Source organism: Primulina huaijiensis, chromosome 8 (assembly GCF_012295235.1).
Source record: "Primulina huaijiensis isolate GDHJ02 chromosome 8, ASM1229523v2, whole genome shotgun sequence".
In the NCBI taxonomy this organism is placed as follows: Eukaryota; Viridiplantae; Streptophyta; class Magnoliopsida; order Lamiales; family Gesneriaceae; genus Primulina; species Primulina huaijiensis.
The window spans coordinates 10,879,519-10,899,354 of NC_133313.1; the positions used below are offsets into that span (position 1 = coordinate 10,879,519).

A 19,836-nucleotide genomic window follows, 5' to 3' on the forward strand; every position below is an offset into this window, starting at 1 on the left:
TCACAACCTCTAGAGAAACGTGGTAGCTTTGTCACAAAATCCATAGAAATGCGATCCCATTTCTACTCAGGAATAGACAAGCTATGTAACAAACCTCCTGGTTTCTTTCTTTCGGCTTTTACCTGTTGGCAATTCAGACATCTGGCTACAAACTCTGCAATATCTGCTTTCATCTGTTTCAACCAGAACTGTCTTTTCAAATCGTTATACATTTTTCTACCACCAGGATGAATACTGAATCAACTACAGTGTGCTTCTGACAATATCTGTTGTTTCAAATCTGGAACATCTGGCACAACAAGACAATTATTCACATATAAGACACTGTCACGAACCTGATACTCGGATTGATTTCCTGTTCTGATCATCAAAATCGAGTTCTGAACATTCTGGTCAAATTTCTGAGCTTCTTTAATTCTCAAAATCAGTTCGGGTTCGACTTGGATAGCACACAATCTCAGTGGCTTACAATCTGTCTCAAATACCAATCCAGACAAACAGCAATCTTCTATCAAATGTGAAACACCAATCGTCGACAAGGATAAAGAACATACCTTTCGACTCATTGCATCAGTTGCTGCATTAGACTTCTCTGGATAATATTTGATTTCACAATCAAAGTCTTTCAATAAATCAAGCCATTTCGTTGCCTCATATTCAGTTCTGACTGTGAAAAAAGATACTTAAGACTCTTGTGATCAGAATAAATCTCAAACTTCTCACCATATAGGTAGTGTCGCCATATCTTCAACGCAAACACAGTGGCAGCCAATTCAAGATCATGAATTGGGTAGCGAGTCTCATGTGACTTCAACTGTCTAGAAGCATAAGCAATGACATGGCCTCGCTGCATCAAAACACAACCCAATCCTCGGTGATAAGCATCACAATAAACAACAAAATCACCAGTACCTGACGGAATAATCAACACCGGAGAACTCGTCAATCTCTTCTTCAACTCTAGAAAACTGGACTCACATGCCTCTGACCAAACAAATGACGCATTCTTCTGGGTTAGCTGCGTAATCAGCTTCGCAATACTCGAAAAATCTCTGATAAACCGACGATAATATCCTGCCAAACCTATAAAGCTGCGTATCTCTGGTACAGATGTCGGTCTTGGCCAACTGATCACGGCCTCGACTTTGCTAGGATCAACAGAAATCCCATCTCCAGATATAATGTGACCCAGAAATATCACCTGTCTCAACCAGAATTTACATGTCGAAAGTTTGGCATACAGTTTCTCCGTTCTCAGAATATTCAATACAATTCTCAAATGCTCAGCATGATCAATCATATTCTTCGAATATATCAGAATATCATCGATAAAGATAATCACAAAATCATCAAGATATTTCTGGAATATGCGGTTTATCAAACCCATAAATACAGCTGGAGCATTTGTTAAACCAAACGGCATGACAATAAACTCATAATGGCCATACCTGGTTCTGAAAGCTGTCTTGGAGATATCAGAATCCCTGACTCTCAACTGATGATATCCAGATCTCAGATCGATCTTGGAATAAACAGAAGAACCCTGCAACTGATCAAATAAATCATCGATACGAGGCGAAGGATATTTATTCTTTACCGTAGCCTTGTTCAGTTGCCGGTAGTCAATGCAAAGTCTCATTGAACCACCTTTCTTTCTCACAAACAGTACTGGAGCCCCCCAAGGAGAAACACTCGGTCTGATGTACCCCTGGGCCAGTAAATCTTCTAACTGCTCTTTCAATTCTTTCAGTCCTATCGGTGCCATTTTGTACGGTGCTCGAGAAATAGGTGATGTACCTGGCATAAGTTCGATGCTGAAGTCTATCTCTCTGACTGGTGGCAATCTCGGAATCTCATCTGGGAAGACATCAGCAAACTCACATACCACTGGCAAATCAGCCAATGATGGGCTCGATTTCAGTACGTCAACTGAATATACGAGGAATCCCTCTGCTCCTTTCTGTAATAATCGAGGCATCGATAACGCAGATATCAAAGGAATTCTAGCTCTAGAACCCTTACCGTAGAATTTCCATTCATCAGCCATATCAGGTCTGAATTTCACAATCTTATGAAAACAATCTACGGTAGCTCTGTACTTGGTCAGCATATCAATACCGATAATACAGTAAAAATCAGACAACCCAAATACAATACAATCTAACTCAATCTCATGGCCATCATACTGTAGCATACAAGGTTTAACTGAATTCATTGATTTCAATCCTGTCCCCAAAGGAGAAGAGACAGAAACTACAGCAGATAAAGATTCAACAGGCAACGCATGAATCAATGCAAATCTCTTCGAAATAATTGTATGGGATGCACCTGTATCTATCAATACATATGCATGATAACCACAAAGAGTACAGTTACCTGCAACAACATCATCAGGTGCGTCCTGGGCCTGTTCCTCAGTCAATGCCAATACTCTGGCTTGCTGTCTAGGAGGCTGGCTAACCGTCTGTCTTCCTCCTGGCCTTGGCTGTGACTATGTGGGGACCCGGGCTCTAACTCAATTATCTTTGGGATTAATTGGATCTTTGATAGAAAATGTGGGTCAAAATTTTGCTTTTAATATAAAAAATGAGTGTTTATAAATCATACACAAACGACATCTTTATTTTATTTTAACAAAAGTAGATACACGTCTTGTTCCATTCAATCGTACAAACTAGAGTTTATTACCCATTACATATCAAATGTAAACACTACTAGTTCCTCTGCTATGCCCGTAATCACCACTCTAACTTCGATCTCTCATCCTCTGCGTGACCCTGATCTTGTCCCACCTGTTGTCATGCACACATACAGACACAACAACAGCAGTAAACTCCGGTGAGAACAAATCCCAGTATAAAACATGTATACATGCATGTCATGCAATTAAATACAAAATCATAACACTTGAATTAGTAATTATGACACATTGGTGAATACAGATAAAACTCTTCGACTCTTATTCTTTGACTCGACTCATATCTAAGTCTAGGGATCCTGGTGTGAATAAGACGTAACAAGTCTCCCACCTACCCTCCCAATCGTGGTGGCGGTACGTCTTATTCCTAGACTTCGGCCCTGTCTGTAGCGAATATCTACAACCGGAGTCGATCTTCTCCTATGCTACGATACCACCGAACGTCTAGAACTTGGCAATTCTGCCAATGCCTCTCCTATCTCAATGCTTATACATAAATCAAAATAAAGCACAAGCATAGCAAGGTATAGAAATCTAGTATGTGATTTTGGGAAACTCGAATCAAATCTAACTCGAGTTGTATCTTCCCGAACCAACATGAATTATACCTTTCTTGTCGTTCGTAGAAGTCGAAGCCTCGTATTCTTGATATTGAATCTGTCAATCAATCTGAAATGACATATATACAATGCACCATATCAACTTCTAACTCAAAATAATATATGTGAAGTGCAATACTCAATCTCGAGATAATTTTGACGGCATTACGGCGTAAAATCGATGTCCCCGTCAACTCAACAATAACCCAATCTCAACATTGCATAACCAATACCATATCATCACAATTATAACTCCAGCATGTCAAAATCTATTCAATTCAAATCAATATATGCTGAAATTCATAACAAATGCATACGGTACCATTTCTTCAATCCGGTTGCAATTATACGCTCTCCGATATCACAAGAACACATACTCTAGTGTAATTCACAATTTCCCAAACATCAATATCTCAAATCATGCAGGAAATGAATGAAACTTACATCCGCTTGAAGCCTTTGATGAGAGGAGCACGGAAATGAATTCGGATCGAACTTCGGGTGGTTAGATCTTGTACAAGCTAAGTTCTAGGCTATGAGCATTCTTGAGGCTTCCATGGAGGTGTTCTCGATTTTTCAGCTGCTGAATGAGTGAAGAAATGAAGACTCAGCACATATATTGCCTGGCAAAGACACTTGGCTTATTTTTCATTCTGCACGTCTCGCGCATATGCGCGACCTCAACCGTCGCATATGCGAGAGACCTACGGCCTCAGCATTTCCGAATTCATCATCTCGCGCATATGCGCGCACTCTTCTCGCGCATATGCGCGAGACCTACGGTCTCGGCATACATTAAATTCCATCAGTCCGCGCATATGCGCGAGGCCTTCGACCTCGGCACATGAAACTCGCGCATATGTGAGCATCTCTGTCGCGCATGTGCGCGATACCTACGGGATTTCAACCTATGCTAACTCAGGCATGTCCCATTCTGATCGCGACTTGATCCATCTATAAGCGCTACAAGTCATAATCGTTAATCCCAGATTATCAACATGAAATTTTTGGGCTTTTACCAGCGGAATTGTCTTCGTTCTGAGCTATTTGTCTTTCCAATCAAGAATCTGGATTGGCTGTTCAGTATAACTCAAAGTCTCGTCGAGTTCGGCCTCGTCAGGCTGAAGGATATGAGAAGTATCTGGCAGATATTTCCTTAGCATCGATACATGGAAAACATCATGTATCCCGGATAAAGAAGGAGGAAGAGCAAGTCGATATGCACGATCGCCAATCTTTTCAAGAACCTCATAAGGACCGATGTATCTAGGAGACAACTTACCGTGTTTGCCAAATATGACAACACCTCTGAAAGGTGATATCTTCAGGAATACTCTGTCTCCCTGTTCAAACACTAACGGTCGACGACGTACATTCGCATACTTGGCTTGTCTATCCTGCGATGTCTTCATTCTTTTTTGTATCAGTTTCACTTCCTCAGTCATCTCTCGGATCATATCAGGCCCAAGTTTTGGCACCTCAGATATATCATCCCAATACAGCGGAGATCTGCACTTCTTTCCATATAAATCCTCAAACGGTGCCATCTCGATGCTCGTCTGATAGCTGTTGTTGTACGAGAATTCACATAGAGGGAGTGAATCTTGCCAACTAGTGCCAAAAGCAAGTACTATAGCTCTTAGCATATCCTCTAAAGTCTGGATAGTTCGATCTGAATGTCCATCTGTCTGGGGATGATAAGCGGTACTAAGGTGCAACGTCGTACCTAAGGCTCGCTGCAAACTCTGCCAGAAGTGAGAAGTAAACCGAGGATCACGGTCTGATACAATCGACTTCGGCACACCATGCAGTCTGACTACCTTTCTGACATATATATCAGCCATCTGATCATGTCGGTAAGTCATTCTGTACGGAATAAAACATGCGGATTTGGTCAATCTGTCAATCACAACCCAAATCGCATCGCAACCCCGGGAAGAACATGGCAACTTCGTCACGAAATCCATGGAAATGTGATTCCATTTCCATTCAGGAATAGATAAACTCTGAAGTAAACCTCCGGGCTTCTTTTTCTCGGCCTTCACCTGTTAGCAATTCAAACATTTCGACACAAACTCTGCAATGTCTGATTTCATCTTTTTCCACCAAAACTGTTTTTTTAGACCGTTGTACATCTTTCTGCCACCAAGATGAATACTAAACCGACTACAGTGCGCTTCTGATAGAATCTGTTGTTTCAAATCTGAAACATCTGGCACCACAAGATGGTTATTTACATACAAAATATTATCATGTACCTGATACTCTGAATGATGTCCGGATCTGACCATCTCAATCGACTTCTGAACATTCTGATCATTTTTCTGTGCTTCTTTAATGCGAACAAACAGATCTGGTTCCATTTGAATCGTAGCAAGTCGCAATGGTCTACTAGCTGTGTCAAATGCTAATCCAGACAAACAGCAATCCTTAATCAAATTAGAAACACCTATCGTCGATAAGGATAAGGCACATACCTTTCGACTCAAGGCATCCGCTGCTGCATTAGACTTCCCTGGATAATACTTGATTTCGCAATCAAAATCTTTCAGCAAATCGAGCCATCTACGCTGTCTCCTATTCAACTCGGATTGAGAGAATAGATACTTCAGGCTTTTATGATCAGAGTAAATTTCAAACTTCTCGCCATAAAGATAATGTCGCCATATCTTCAGTGCAAACACAATAGCCGCTAATTCAAGATCATGAATTGGGTAACGTGTAATATCCAAGCCTGGTGATCGGTACGGTTTAAAATTTCGTATGTTTATGGATTATTTGGTTAAGATTAAGTTTGATTTAGATGTTAAGAGTTGTGATTATGGGTCATAGTATTGTTTGTTATTATTGTTTTGTGGTATTGTTGATATTAGTTGATGGGTAGTTGTGTTGTATCAGTGTTGCGATTCGATTTCAGTTGCATAGAGTTGTTTTGGCTGAGACCAGACCGCACCCGCGGTGATTTGAGCAGCACACCCGCGGTCTTTATTGCAGAATTTTTTGAATTGCCGAAGAGACACCGCACCCACGGTGATTTGTGAAGCGCACCCGCTGTCGTCATTTTCAGAAATTTGGTTGAGGTGCCGAAGGCACACCGCACCCGTGGTTAGGTAGGTAGCGCACCAGCGGTGCATGAACAGTAAAAGCGTGTTTCGAGATTTTAAGTGTTTAAATGGATGAGTTGGTCTCATTTTTCTCATTCTTTCCCCTCATTCTCGATTCTTCTGTCCTTGGGAGAGCTAGGGTTCCATTTCCTTTCTTTTCCTTCCTTTGATTCAAGCATCTTGTGGGAGTTTTGAAGTGTGAGCAAGGTTCTTTTGGAGTTTAAGGAGTTAAGGTAAGCTTTTGGTTTAGTTTATTCTTGGTTTTGGTGTTGGGAGACATCTTGGGTTTATTGTTGTGTTGGTTTAATGGATTTAATGTTATAGGTTGGTGATTATTGAGATGTTAATAGTGCAATACTTGGTTTATTGTTGTAGGAATCCAACCAAGGGTATAGATTAAAGGTTCCAAGTGTTGTAAGTGGAATTTCATTTATTGTGCTCACATGATAGTATATGTATTGTATTTCAATGGTTTTAACATGTTATTCCCTTCCATTTGATTCATGCTATGTATTAATACACTTTGTTGTATATTAGAGGTATTTTTATCTCAATTATGTTAAAGGGAATACAAAAGAGAATAGAGTCTTCAAAGTGTTTGTTTTAATGCCAAAGAGAGAATTCAAATGATTTATTGGATTGATAGATACATAGTCAGAGATTGCATGCAATTAGTTGATCAACGACCATAGGCCTATATCCCGACAGAGTAATCGATTTATATCGATGGGATATAGGTACAGAGACAGAGATACTATATAGATATCAATCCATCAGAGAAAAGAGAAATACCATCGTTATTGTTATTCATTCTATGATATTAATGTTTCAGAGTTGATGGTATTTAATGTTTTCAAAGCCATGTTTTCAGAGTGTGTTATGTACATTGCTATGTAAGAGTTCCACTTGCTGAGTTTTATACTCATTTCAGTTATTTCATGTGATGCAGATAAGAGCGACGAGTCGGGACGTTGATTGAGACCGGAGTCATATGCATATAGAGATGGAAGAAGGAAATATTATTTTGATAGTATTTTGGACATGATCATACAAAATGATATTTTGTATTTTGTTATATCATTTGATTGATCATGTGTGTACTTTTGATTATATATGGAAATTTATTTTTAAACCTTCTTTCCTTCATGAAAAATTATAAATTCCGCTATTATTTTATGAAATCGGGTCAGAGCGTTACATTTAGTGTTATCAGAGCACCGTTCTTCGGACCAATGCATATGACTTCGTCTACTTTCAACAGTCCGGGTATGTCTTCTTCTACATCTAATTATTGTCATTGGTTGATATGTATTATGTGAGCACATTGTAGGAGTATGCCTCCTGAGAGAAAGGCTTCAGAGGGTGAGGATAGTTCTTCCTCTAGAGTTCTCGATGAGTTCGGCAAGCTACTGAAAGAGCAAGCTAAGGTCCATAGTGAGCAGATCCAACAGTTGTTACGTTTGCGAGGAACAGGCCAAATTAGAGGTCAAGGGAGAGGCCAAGTGGCCCAGGCAGTTGGGACCGATGGGATCTTTATTGCTTTCAAGAGAATGGATCCGCCGGAATTTGCAGGAAGCACTGATCCATTGGTGGCTGTAGAGTGGATCAAAGCTCTTGAGGCGATTTTCGATAATCTCAACTATGAAGATAAGGACAGAATCAGTTGTGCAGTGTTCATGTTAGTCAAAGCTGCACGCATTTGGTGGAATGCTACCAAGGTAAGTGTTGATGTTCTAGCATTGAAGTGGCAAGGGTTCACTGATCTTATCTATGACAAGTACTTCCCAGATGCACTTCGAGCTCGGAAGGTGACTGAGTTTTTAGAGCTGCGTCAAGGAGGTATGAATGTTGATGAGTATATTCTGAAGTTTGAAGAGGGTTGTCTGTTTGCTCCGTATATTGCCTCCAATGACAAAGACAAGGGTGCTCATTTCATTAGAGGCCTTCGAGCAGAAATCAGAAGGGACATTAATATGTCGAAGACGGTGACATTCAAAGAGATTGTGTCTAAGGCTTTGTCGGCCGAGCAAGATGAGAAAGACATTGCCAGAGAGAGACAGGCGAGGCAGCAGTTTGTTACTCAAAGGGGTCAAGGTTCGAGCCAAAGATGAAAGGACCATTTTAAAGGGAAAGACAAGATGGAGCCGAGTCCTAAACCACCGACAGTTCCATCTGATCCTGAGACGCCCTTGTGTCCCAAGTGCAGTAGACATCATTGGGGAGAGTGCAGATTTGGTACTCATACTTGTTACCGTTGTGGCACTGCAGGCCATATAGCCAAGGATGGTCCAAGAGGCTCGAGTAAAGAGAAGGTGCAGGGTCGCATCTTTACCATGACAAACGAAGGTATAAACCATGATTCTTCTGTGATCTCTAGCACTATTTTATTTTCAGGCATAGTAGCTATGACATTGATTGATACAGGTGCTACTAATTCTTTTATGTCTGAACTATTTTTGAGATCTTTGGGTATAGTTCCTTCTGTTATTCCCCTCCAGTTTAATTTTGTTTTGCCTTCGGGGGATGTGTTGTGCCCAACATCTATTGTGTATGCGTGCTCTGTTCAAATTGATGGGCGAGTTGTTTAAGTCGACTTGATTGTTATTCCGATGGTTGTGGTTTGAACAGGGAGATTCAAGATCAAGTGGAGCTTCGGCACTACTTGGATCTAGACGAAATGGTGCAAATGACTATAAAAGTGGAGCAACAACTCAAGAGGCGTGGAGTTGGCCGCACCAATCAAACTGGGGGTTCATCATCTTCTTGGCTACCAAATGTGGAAAAACGTGATGAAATTATGGTGGTGATCTAGCCCAAGGTTGAGACCAAACAAGAGGCGCCTAAACAAGGAGTGCAAGGTAAATCTGAAACTCCTTCTAATCGTTCTAGAGATGTTAAATGTTTTAGGTGTCAAGGGTTAGGTCATATTTCTAGTGAATGTCCTAATAAAAGGGTAATGATTTTAAATGACTATGGTGAGTATGAATCTCATAGTGAGGGTGATGATGATGATGAGATGCCTGCATTAGAGGATCCTGACGAGGGTTATGAGGCGGTTGTAGGTGAAGCAGTAGTGACTAGGCGAATCATGAGTGCCCAAGTCAAGGAGGAGGAGACTAATCAACGAGAGAACTTGTTCCATACTAGGTGTTTTGTAAATCAAAAGGTTTGCAGTCTCATCATAGATGGGGGGAGTTGTACTAATGTGACAAGTGTTTAGATGGTAGAAAAATTGGGTTTACCTACATTAAAGCATCCTCAACCATATAGGCTTCAATGGTTGAATGATTGTGCGGAGGTGAAGGTTACAAAACAAGTGCTAGTGCCTTTTGCTATTGGGAAGTATGTGGATGAGATCTTGTGTGATGTGGTACCCATGCATGCATGTCATATCTTGTTGGATAGACCTTGGCAATATGATAGGCGGGTGACACATGATGGGTTCAAGAATAGGTACTCCTTTGTATTGAAGAAAGAAACCATTGTATTACTTCCTTTGTCCCCGAAGCAAGTGTTGGAGGACCATTTGAAAAAAATGAAGAGAGATGACGCCGAAAAAAAGAGTGAACTAAAAAGTGAGATGACCTTTGAGAATAAAAATGAAATGGCTGAAAAAAAGAGTGATCAAAAGAGTGAGACGGCCATACAAAAGAAAAATGAGAGGGAAGAAAATGAGAGGAAAGAGGCCAAAAAGAAATCATATATGGCCCAAAAAAGAGAGTTAAGGCAATTGATGCACACACATGAACCACTTGTGTTGATTTTTTATAAAGAGATCCTATTTAACACAAGTAATATAGCCCGGACCCTTCCGAGAATTGTTGTTTCACTTTTGCAGGAATTTGAAGATGTATTTCTGGAGGAGTTATGATGCGAACACGGATGTGCACGTCCCAAGGTAAGCATGGGATCCCTTAGAGTTACCTACGTGACCAATCACGAGGGACGACTGAAGAAGTTTAAAGAGGCGTTACATGGGCTTATGAGCAAGGAAGAAGGACTTACAAGCAAGGTGCAAACTGCTGAAGGGTTCATGATGCACGGGAATAAGTTTTGGAGCCAAAGGAACATTATTCAGGTGATAAATGAAGAGGAGTCCAGCAGCTTCGGCGCCCGAGCGGCCAAACATTACCGCCCGAGCGCCACACTTACTGTCCAAGGAGAAAATTTCCAGAACCCTCGGCGCCCGAGCGGTCACATTCTACCGCCTGAGCGAGACTAGTCCAGAGCCTTCGGCGCTCGAGCAGTCAAATTATACCGCCCGAGCGCGAGTCATATTCGGGAAATTATTTGTTTCTTTATTTAGAGTTTTAATTATCTTGGTAACTAGATTTGATATCTTTTGATATGTAAACCTAGGATGGACGAAATTTGAGGACACTTTTCAGAATATTATAAATTGAATATCAAACTTTGAGATTTTTTCTCTCAACTTTCAAGGCTCTTGCTTTGTTCTTCACAAAAAAAATCAAACTTATCAAAGTTTTAACTTTGTGGCGTTTGTCGATCGTGCTTGTGCGGATTGTCTTAGACTTGTTCTTTGAAGGTTCGTCATAATTTTCGATTGTTTATCTCGTGATTATTTGTTGCAAAACTTTTTATAGTTTAGAGGTGAAAATCACAACACACACACTTGATTCAAAAGATCGGGACAACACGAATTCCTTGTTCGATATTAAATTGAGGGCGCGATTCATATTTAATCGTGTTTGCTTTTATTCGTACGTGGATTCACATCATTTGGTATCAGAGCTTAGGCTCATTGAATTCAAGTAAGTTTATCCTTCAGATCTAATTATTATTTAGTTCCGCTTTCAGATCTGATTTGTTTTATTATTCGTCGTCGTTCGTGAATCTGTGATACACGAAACTTCGTGTCTTATTTTTCACTGAATTTTCGGAATTTTCAGAGCAGAAAAAAAAAAGGAGTACCAAAAATTCGAAAATTTGCCAATATTCCTTTTTGATATTTTGTTCTATTCCTTTTTGTGAGACATATAGAAGTGTCTCACACAGTCAAAAAAAAAATATCTATCTTCAACTTGCTTGTCTACGCAGTCCACGTGAGTCGATCGCATTTGTTCACGAATTTGAATTTGATTGTTTGATAGACGAATACCTTTAGCACCCTTTAGAGAGAGACATCAAATTCGAGTGGAAACATTTGAGTGTGAGAGTTATTTCTTTGCAGTGACTAGTGAGTATTTGTTGTGAGCAAACAAAATACGAGAGGAGAGACGAGTGAATTTCTTTGGAGTGATCGTGAGAATTTGGGTGAAGAATATTTTTTTTTCTTTTCTACTAACGTTTTCTTCCAGGTACAAATCTGAAATTAAATGGAGAAGGAGGTAGGCGATAATTCGAACCCAGGGTTACCTAAGTTTCAAATGGAGGCGTTGTTTGGGCATTTTAGTAGGATGTTGAAGGTTGAGATGGAGCCATTACATGAGCGGGTGGATAGGCTTGAGGTTAGTACGAGTGGGAAAAAATCAAATCCTAAAAATATGGGTAGAGAAGAAGAAGAGGAAGAGTTGATTTTGGAGAAGAAGAGGAGAGCCAAAATGATAATTGGGGTAGGAATGGAAGAGGTAGAGGAATGGGTAGAGGTAGAAGAGAAGCCGTTCGGGGTAGATATGATGGGAATAGGGAAGATGGTAAGATGGGTAGTATTAAGATGAAAATCCCTTCGTTCCAAGGGAAATCTGATCCGGAGGCATATTTAGAGTGGGCAAAGAGGGTAGAGTTTGTGTTTGAGTGTCACCACTATTCCGAACAAAAGAAGATGAGGTTGGCGGTGGTTGAATTTTTAGACTATGCTCTCATTTGGTGGGATCAATTAGTGACCACTAGGAATAGGTACAATGAGAGGACCATACAAACTTGGGATGAGATGAAGAGAGTGATGAGAAAAAGGTTTGTGCCCAACCACTACTATAGGGAGATGTTTAAGAGGCTATAAACTTTAAGGCAAGGGGTGAAAAGTGTTAAGGACTACTATAAGGAGATGGAAGTAGTCATGATTGGGCTAATATTGACGAAGATAATGAGGTGACGATGGCTCGTTTTCTTTGTGGTTTGAACAGGGAAATCCAAGATCAAGTTGAGCTTCGGCACTACTTGGATCTAGACGAAATGGTGCAAATGATAATAAAAGTGGAGCAACAACTCAAAAGGCATGGAGTTGGCCGCACCAATCAAACCGGAGGTGCATCATCTTCATGGCGATCAAATGTGGTGAAGCGTGAGGAGAATAAGGTGGTGACCAAGCCCAAATTTGAGACCAAACAAGAGGCGCCTAAGCAAGGAGTGCGAGGTAAATCTGAAACTCCTTCTAATCGATCTAGAGATACTAAATGTTTTAGGTGTCAAGGGTTGGGTCATATTTCTAGTGAATGTCCTAAAAAGAGGGTGATGATCTTGAATGACTATGGTGAGTATGAATATCATAGTGAGGGTGATGATGATGTTGAGATGCCTGCATTAGAGGATCCTGACGAGGGTTATGAGGCGGTTGTTGGAGAAGCACTAGTGACTAGGCGTATCATGAGTGCCCAAGTCAAGGAGGAGGAGACTAACCAAAGGGAAAACTTATTCCATACTAGAAGTTTTGTAAATCAAAAGGGTTGCAATTTAATCATAGATGGGGGGAGTTGTACTAATGTTGCTAGTTGTGAGATGGTAGAGAAATTGGGTTTACCTACATTAAAGCACCCTCAACCATATAGGCTTCAATGGTTGAATGATTGTGCGGAAGTGAAGGTGACAAAACAAGTGCTAGTGTATTTTTCTATTGGGAGGTATGTGGATGAGGTCTTGTGTGATGTGGTACCTATGCATGCTTGCCATATCTTGTTGGGTAGACCTTGGCAATATGATAGGCGAGTGACACATGATGGGTTCAAGAACAAGTACTCATTTGTGTTGAAAAAGGAGTCCATTGTCTTACTTCCTTTGTCCCCAAAGCAAATGTTTGAGGACCAATTGAAAAAAAGAAGAGAGATGAGGCCGAAAAAAAGAGTGAATTATAAAGTGAGATGGCCTTTGAAAATAAAAATGAAATGGCTGAAAAAAAGAGCGACAAAAAAAGTGAAATAGCCATACAAAAGAAAAAAGGAGAGGAAAGAAAATGAGAGGAAAGAGGCCAAAAAGAAAACATACATGGCCCAAAAAAGTGAGTTGAAGCAATTGATGAACACACATGAACCACTTGTGTTGATTCTTTATAAAAAAAATCCTCTTTAACACAAGTGATATAGCCGGGTCCCTTCCGAGCATTGTTGTTTCACTTTTGCATGAATTTGATGATATATTTCCGGAGGATCTACCTCAAGGGCTACCACCATTGAGGGGGATTGAGCACCAAATTGATTTGGTGCCCGGGAGAGCAGTGCCAAATCGTCCAGCTTATAGGAGCAATCCGGAGGAGGCTAAGGAGCTTCAACGTCAAGTAAGTGAGTTGTTAGATAGGGGTTTTGTGCGTGATTCCATGTCTCCTTGTGCTGTACCTGTTTTATTAGTTCCTAAGAAAGATGGGTCATGGCGTATGTGTGTGGATTGTAGGGCAATCAATAACATAACCATTAAGTATAGGCATCCCATACCTAGACTAGATGATATGTTAGATGGGTTGCATGGTGCTTGTATCTTTAGCAAAATTGATTTGAAAAGTGGTTATCACCAAATTAGGATGAGGGAAGGTGATGAGTGGAAAACTGCTTTTAAAACCAAGTACGGGTTGTATGAGTGGATGGGGATGCCATTTGGCTTAACTAACGCTCCTAGCACCTTTATGAGGTTAATGAACCTTGTCTTGGGTGCATACCTAGGAAAATTTGTTGTTGTTTACTTTGATGTTATCCTAGTATATAGCAAAGACTTGGATGAGCATGTTGATCACTTGAAACTTGTGCTAATCAGACTAAGGGCTGAAAATCTATATGCTAACCTAAAGAAATGTGATTTTTGTACAAGCAAACTTGTCTTTCTTGGTTTTGTGGTAAGCTCACAAGGGATACAAGTGGATGAGGACAAGGTAAGTGCTATTCGAGATTGGCCATCGCCTACTACTGTTGGTCAAGTCTGAAGTTTTCATGGACTTGCAAGCTTCTATAGGAGGTTTGTAAAGGATTTTAGCACATTGGTAGCACCCATGACAGCGGTGATCAAGAAGAACGTTCCATTCCATTGGGGCGAGGAGCAAGAGAAGTCTTTTAATACTATGAAGCAAAAATTAATTAATGCTCATTTACTTGTTTTGCCTGACTTTGCTAATACGTTTGAAATTGAATGTGATGCTTCAGGCGTAGGTATCGGCGAAGTTTTGATGCAAGGGGGACGGCCCGTGGCGTACTTTAGCGAGAAACTCAATGGAGCCGCCCTGAATTATCCCACGTATGATAAGGAGTTCTACGCACTTGTGAGGACTCTAGAGACGTGGCAGCACTACTTAAGGCCTAAGGAGTTTGTGATTCATACGGATCATGAGTCTCTAAAGCACCTTAAGGGGCAACAAAAGCTGAACAAGCGGCATGCCAAGTGGGTGGCATTCATAGAGACATTCCCCTACATAATCAAGTACAAACAAGGTAAGGAAAATGTAGTGGCCGACGCACTATCACGAAGGTACATACTTTTCTCTACCTTGGAGTCTAAAATATTGGGGTTTGAGCATGTCAAGGAGTTGTATGTGCTAGATGAGGATTTTAAGAGTGTGTTTGAAACATGTATGCATGGTCCACATGACAAATTTTATTTGCATCATGGTTTCTTGTTTAGAGAAGATAGGTTGTGCATCCCTAAATCATCAATTCGCGAATTACTTGCTAGGGAGGCACATGGGGGTGGTTTGATGGGACACTTTGGTGTGGCAAAAACCTTAAGTGCATTGCATGAACATTTCTATTGGCCACACATGAAGCGTGATGTTGAGCGTGTTTGTGATAAGTGCATAACTTGTAGACAAGCTAAGTCTAGTACACAACCACATGGATTGTATTCACCACTTCCTGTTCCTAGTGAGCCTTGGGTTGACATTTCTATGGACGTTGTTTTGGGGTTGCCTAGGACTAAGAAGGGGAGGAATTCAATATTTGTTGTTGTTGATAGATTCTCTAAGATGGCACATTTCATTTCTTGTCACAAAACTGATGATGCTTCAAACATTGCGGATGTGTTCTTTAGAGAAGTCGTTAGGTTGCATGGCATGCCTAGGACTATTCTTTCTGATCGCGATGTTAAATTCTTGAGTTACTTTTGGAATACTTTATGGGCTAAACTTGGCACAAAATTGTTGTTTTCTACTACTTGTCATCCTCAAACGGATGGGCAAACTGAAGTTGTCAATAGGAGATTAGGAACACTTTTGCGTGCTATTCTTAAAAAGAACTTGAAGAATTGGGAAAATTGTTTGCCATTTGTTGAGTTTGCTTATAATCGTTGCGTGCATTCTACTACGAACTATTCGCCCTTTGAAATTGTTTCTGGTTTTAACCCTTTGACTCCGTTGGATTTGATGTCTTTACCTGTGAGTGAAAGGTTAAACATGAATGGGAAAAAGAAGGCGGAATTTGTTAGGAGTTTGCATGAGAAGGTCAAATCTAATATTGAAAAGAAGAATGAACAATACACAAAGCAAGCCAACAAGGGAAAGAAGAAGGTGATATTTGAGAAAGGTGATTGGGTGTGGCTACACTTGAGAAAGGAAAGGTTCCCCGAGAAGAGACGTTCAAACCTGTTACCTAGGTGTGATGGACCATTTCAAGTCCTTGAAAGGATCAATGACAACGCCTACAAACTCGATCTACCAGGTGAGTATAACGTGAGTTCTACTTTTAATGTTAGTGACTTGTCGTTGTTTGATGTAGGTGACGAACTAGATTTGAGGACAAATCCTTTTCAAGAAGGGGAGGATGATGCGAACACGGATGTGCACGTCCCAAGGAAAGCATGGGATCCCTTAGAGTTACCTGCGGGACCAATCACGAGGGGACGACTGAAGAAGTTTAAAGAGGCGTTACATGGGCTTATGAGCAAGGAAGAAGGACTTACAAGCAAGGTGCAAAGTGCTGAAGGGTTCATGATGCATGGGAATAAGTTTGGGAGCCAAAGGAACATTATTCAGGTGATAAATGAAGAGGAGTCCAGCAGCTTCGGCGCCCGAGCGGCCAAACATTACCGCCCGAGCGCCACACTTACTGTCCAAGGAGAAAATTTCCAGAACCCTCGGCGCCCGAGCGGTCACATTCTACCGCCCGAGCGTGAATAGTCCGGAGACTTCAGCGCTCGAGCGGTCAAATTATACCGCCCGAGCGCGAGTCATATTCGGGAAATTATTTGTTTCTTCATTTAGAGTTTTAATTATCTTGGTAACTAGATTTGATATCTTTTTATATGTAAACCTAGGATGGACGAAATTTGAGGACACTTTTCAGAATATTATTAATTGAATATCAAACTTTGAGATTTTTTCTCTCAACTTTCAAGGCTCTTGCTTTGTTCTTCACAAAAAAAATCAAACTTATCAAAGTTTTAACTTTGTGGCGTTTGTCGATCGTGCTTGTGCAGATTGTCTTAGACTTGTTCTTTGAAGGTTCGTCATAATTTTCGATTGTTTATCTCGTGATTATTTGTTGCTAAACTTTTCATAGTTTAGAGGTGAAAATCACAACACACACACTTGATTCAAAAGATCGGGACAACACGAATTCCTTGTTCGATATTAAATTGAGGGCGCGATTCATATTTAATCGTGTATGCTTTTATTCGTACGTGGATTCACATCAAGTTACCTCAAGGCTTACCACCATTGAGGAGAATCGAGCACCAAATCGATTTCGTGCCTGGGAGTGATATGAATCCAAGTACGAGTAAAAAGCAAACACGATTAAAATTGAATCGCGCCCTTAATTTAAAAACGAACAAGGAATTCGTTGTTGTGTCCCTATCTTTTGAATCAAGTATAGTGTGATTTTCACCCCTAAACTACGAGGTTTAGTAATAAAGAATCATGATGAAAACAATCGAAATTTATAACGAACCTTCAAAGAACCAGTCAATGACAATCCGCACAAGACGATCGACAAACGCCACAAAGTTAAAACTTTGATAAGTTTGATTTTTTTGTTTACAAAGCAAAAGCCTTGAAAGTCGAGAGAAAAGTTCTCAAAAGTTTTTGATATTCAATGAATAATGATCTGAATAATGTCCCAAAATTCGTCCAATATGTTTACATAATCAAGATATGAAATCTAGTTGCCAAAATAATTAAAATACTAACTTAGGAAAAAAAATCTGCGCCGCGCGCATATTTGCGCCCCGACTCGCGCATATGCGAGCAAGTCTCTGCTTATGTCGCGCATATGCGCGCCCTAGTCTGGCGCATATGCGCGAAACCCACTGTTAAAGTCTTCGGTGTCCAGTACTTCTCGCGCAGATGCGCGCCCCTTCGCGGCGCATGTGCGCGAGCTCGCGCATATGCGCGCCCTGTCTTCGCGCATGTGCGCGAGATCTTCTGTCCAGATTTGCGCTCCGTTTTGCATGAATGCTTGAATAATGTTCACATGATCCCCATGCATCACGAACCTTTCATCACTCTGTATCTCGCTTGTCAATCCGCCTTCTTTGCTCATAAACCCATTCAATGCTTCTTTGAACCTCTTCAGACGTCCCCTCGTGATTGGTCCATCCGACAACTCTAAAGGGTCCCATGCTTTCCATGCCTTCATCGGGCCTACCATGATCGCATCGTCCTCCCCTTCTTGAAAAGGATTTGTCCTCAAATCTTTGCGACCTACACACAAATTAAACAAGTTAGTAATAACAATGATTATATGACTAACATGCTTACCTTTAAACTCAAGTTTGTAGGTGCTATCATCGGTTCGCTCCAACCGCACTTGAAATCTCAGCTCCACGATTGCCCTTTCTATGTATTCACCTATTACTATGGACGATAAATAACACATGACACCAAATAATAACAATAGGATATCATTAAGTATCACAAAAATCAGATTTCTCCCCTTCTTAGCCCTAGTTAGCAAGACAACAAATCCCATATACATGTACGACATTAGCTCACTAGGAATAAGACGCAGTTCATACACGATATAAAAATCTAGCCGACATGGCAATCTCTTATAAGCAATGCATGTTTCAAAATCCCACTCACTATGCCTCTTCATATGCAACCAACATATATAATCATGCACGTTATCAAACATAAAACCACCACAAGTAAAATAATAACCATGCAAGTAGGACACACTAAATGTACTATGCACGCAATCATTTAACTCATCACAAGAATTTAAGTCTAATGCACGTGAACTCTTGTAGCAAACAAATACCACTAACTTAATAACTCGTGGAAAATCAAAGTTCATAATAGGTACATGCATTTCATCAATAGTCTCAAATCCATAACAATCAAAGAATAAGGATGAATTGACACACAGTCCCTTAACCATCAAATTCGTAACTCTCTCTACAACTTTTTGAAAGTAAAACAACACAAAATTAAGGTAAGGACGCAAATCATACCTCTCAGTCGTTGTAGTGGTAACTACCCTTACCTCATTGTGATTGCTCTTAATTTCATATGTGTCGTTCCATTGCATTCTCACACCGTCAACTTTTGCTCGCCTCCTCATCATGACACTACGAGAATCCTGCAAAGAAGAATTAACACCGCTCGGGATTGAACCGGCTATATCTTCACAATATGGATAAACCACTTTGTACAAACGTACAGGAAATGGTTTATGCAAGAATAAACAACTCTCAACCTCGCTCTTTTCACTCTTTTGGGCCTTCAAATTATTTTTCTTTTCTTTTTCTTTTTCTTTGGCCTCTTTTTCTCTCTCTTTTTTCTTTTCTATGGTCATCTCACCTTTTTGTTCACTCTTTCTTTCGACCATATCTCTTTCTTTTTCTAAGGCCATCTCACCTTTTTGAACACTCGATTTTTTCGGCCTCATCTCTTTTTCTTTTCTTTAATTGATCCTCAAATATTTGTTTTGGGGACAAGGGAAGTAACAATGGAATCCTTTTTTAACATAAAGGAATACCTATTCTTGAAACCATCATGAGTCACCTTCCTATCGTATTGCCAAGGTCTACCCAACAAGATATGACAAGCATGCATTGGCACTACATCACATAAAACCTCATCAATGTACTTCCCAATCGAAAAAGACACCAACACCTGTTTTGTCACCTTCACCTCCGCACAATCATTCAACCATTGAAGTCTATATGGTTGAGGGTGCTTTAGTGTAGGCAAGCTCAATTTTTCCACCATCTCAACACTAGCCACATTAGTACAACTCCCCCCATCTATGATTAAATTGCAAACCTTTTGATTCACAAAACACCTAGTGTGGAACAAGTTCTCTCTTTGGTTAGTCTCCTCCTCCTTGACTTGGGCACTCATGAT

At 40.5% G+C, this 19,836-nt stretch overlaps 1 pseudogene; it reads right to left on the reverse strand.

The window, feature by feature from the left end:
* Positions 1-18,174: 18,174 nt before the first annotated feature.
* LOC140982866 (uncharacterized) overlaps positions 18,175-19,836 on the reverse strand; it is a 7,067-nt pseudogene continuing 5,405 nt past the window's right edge.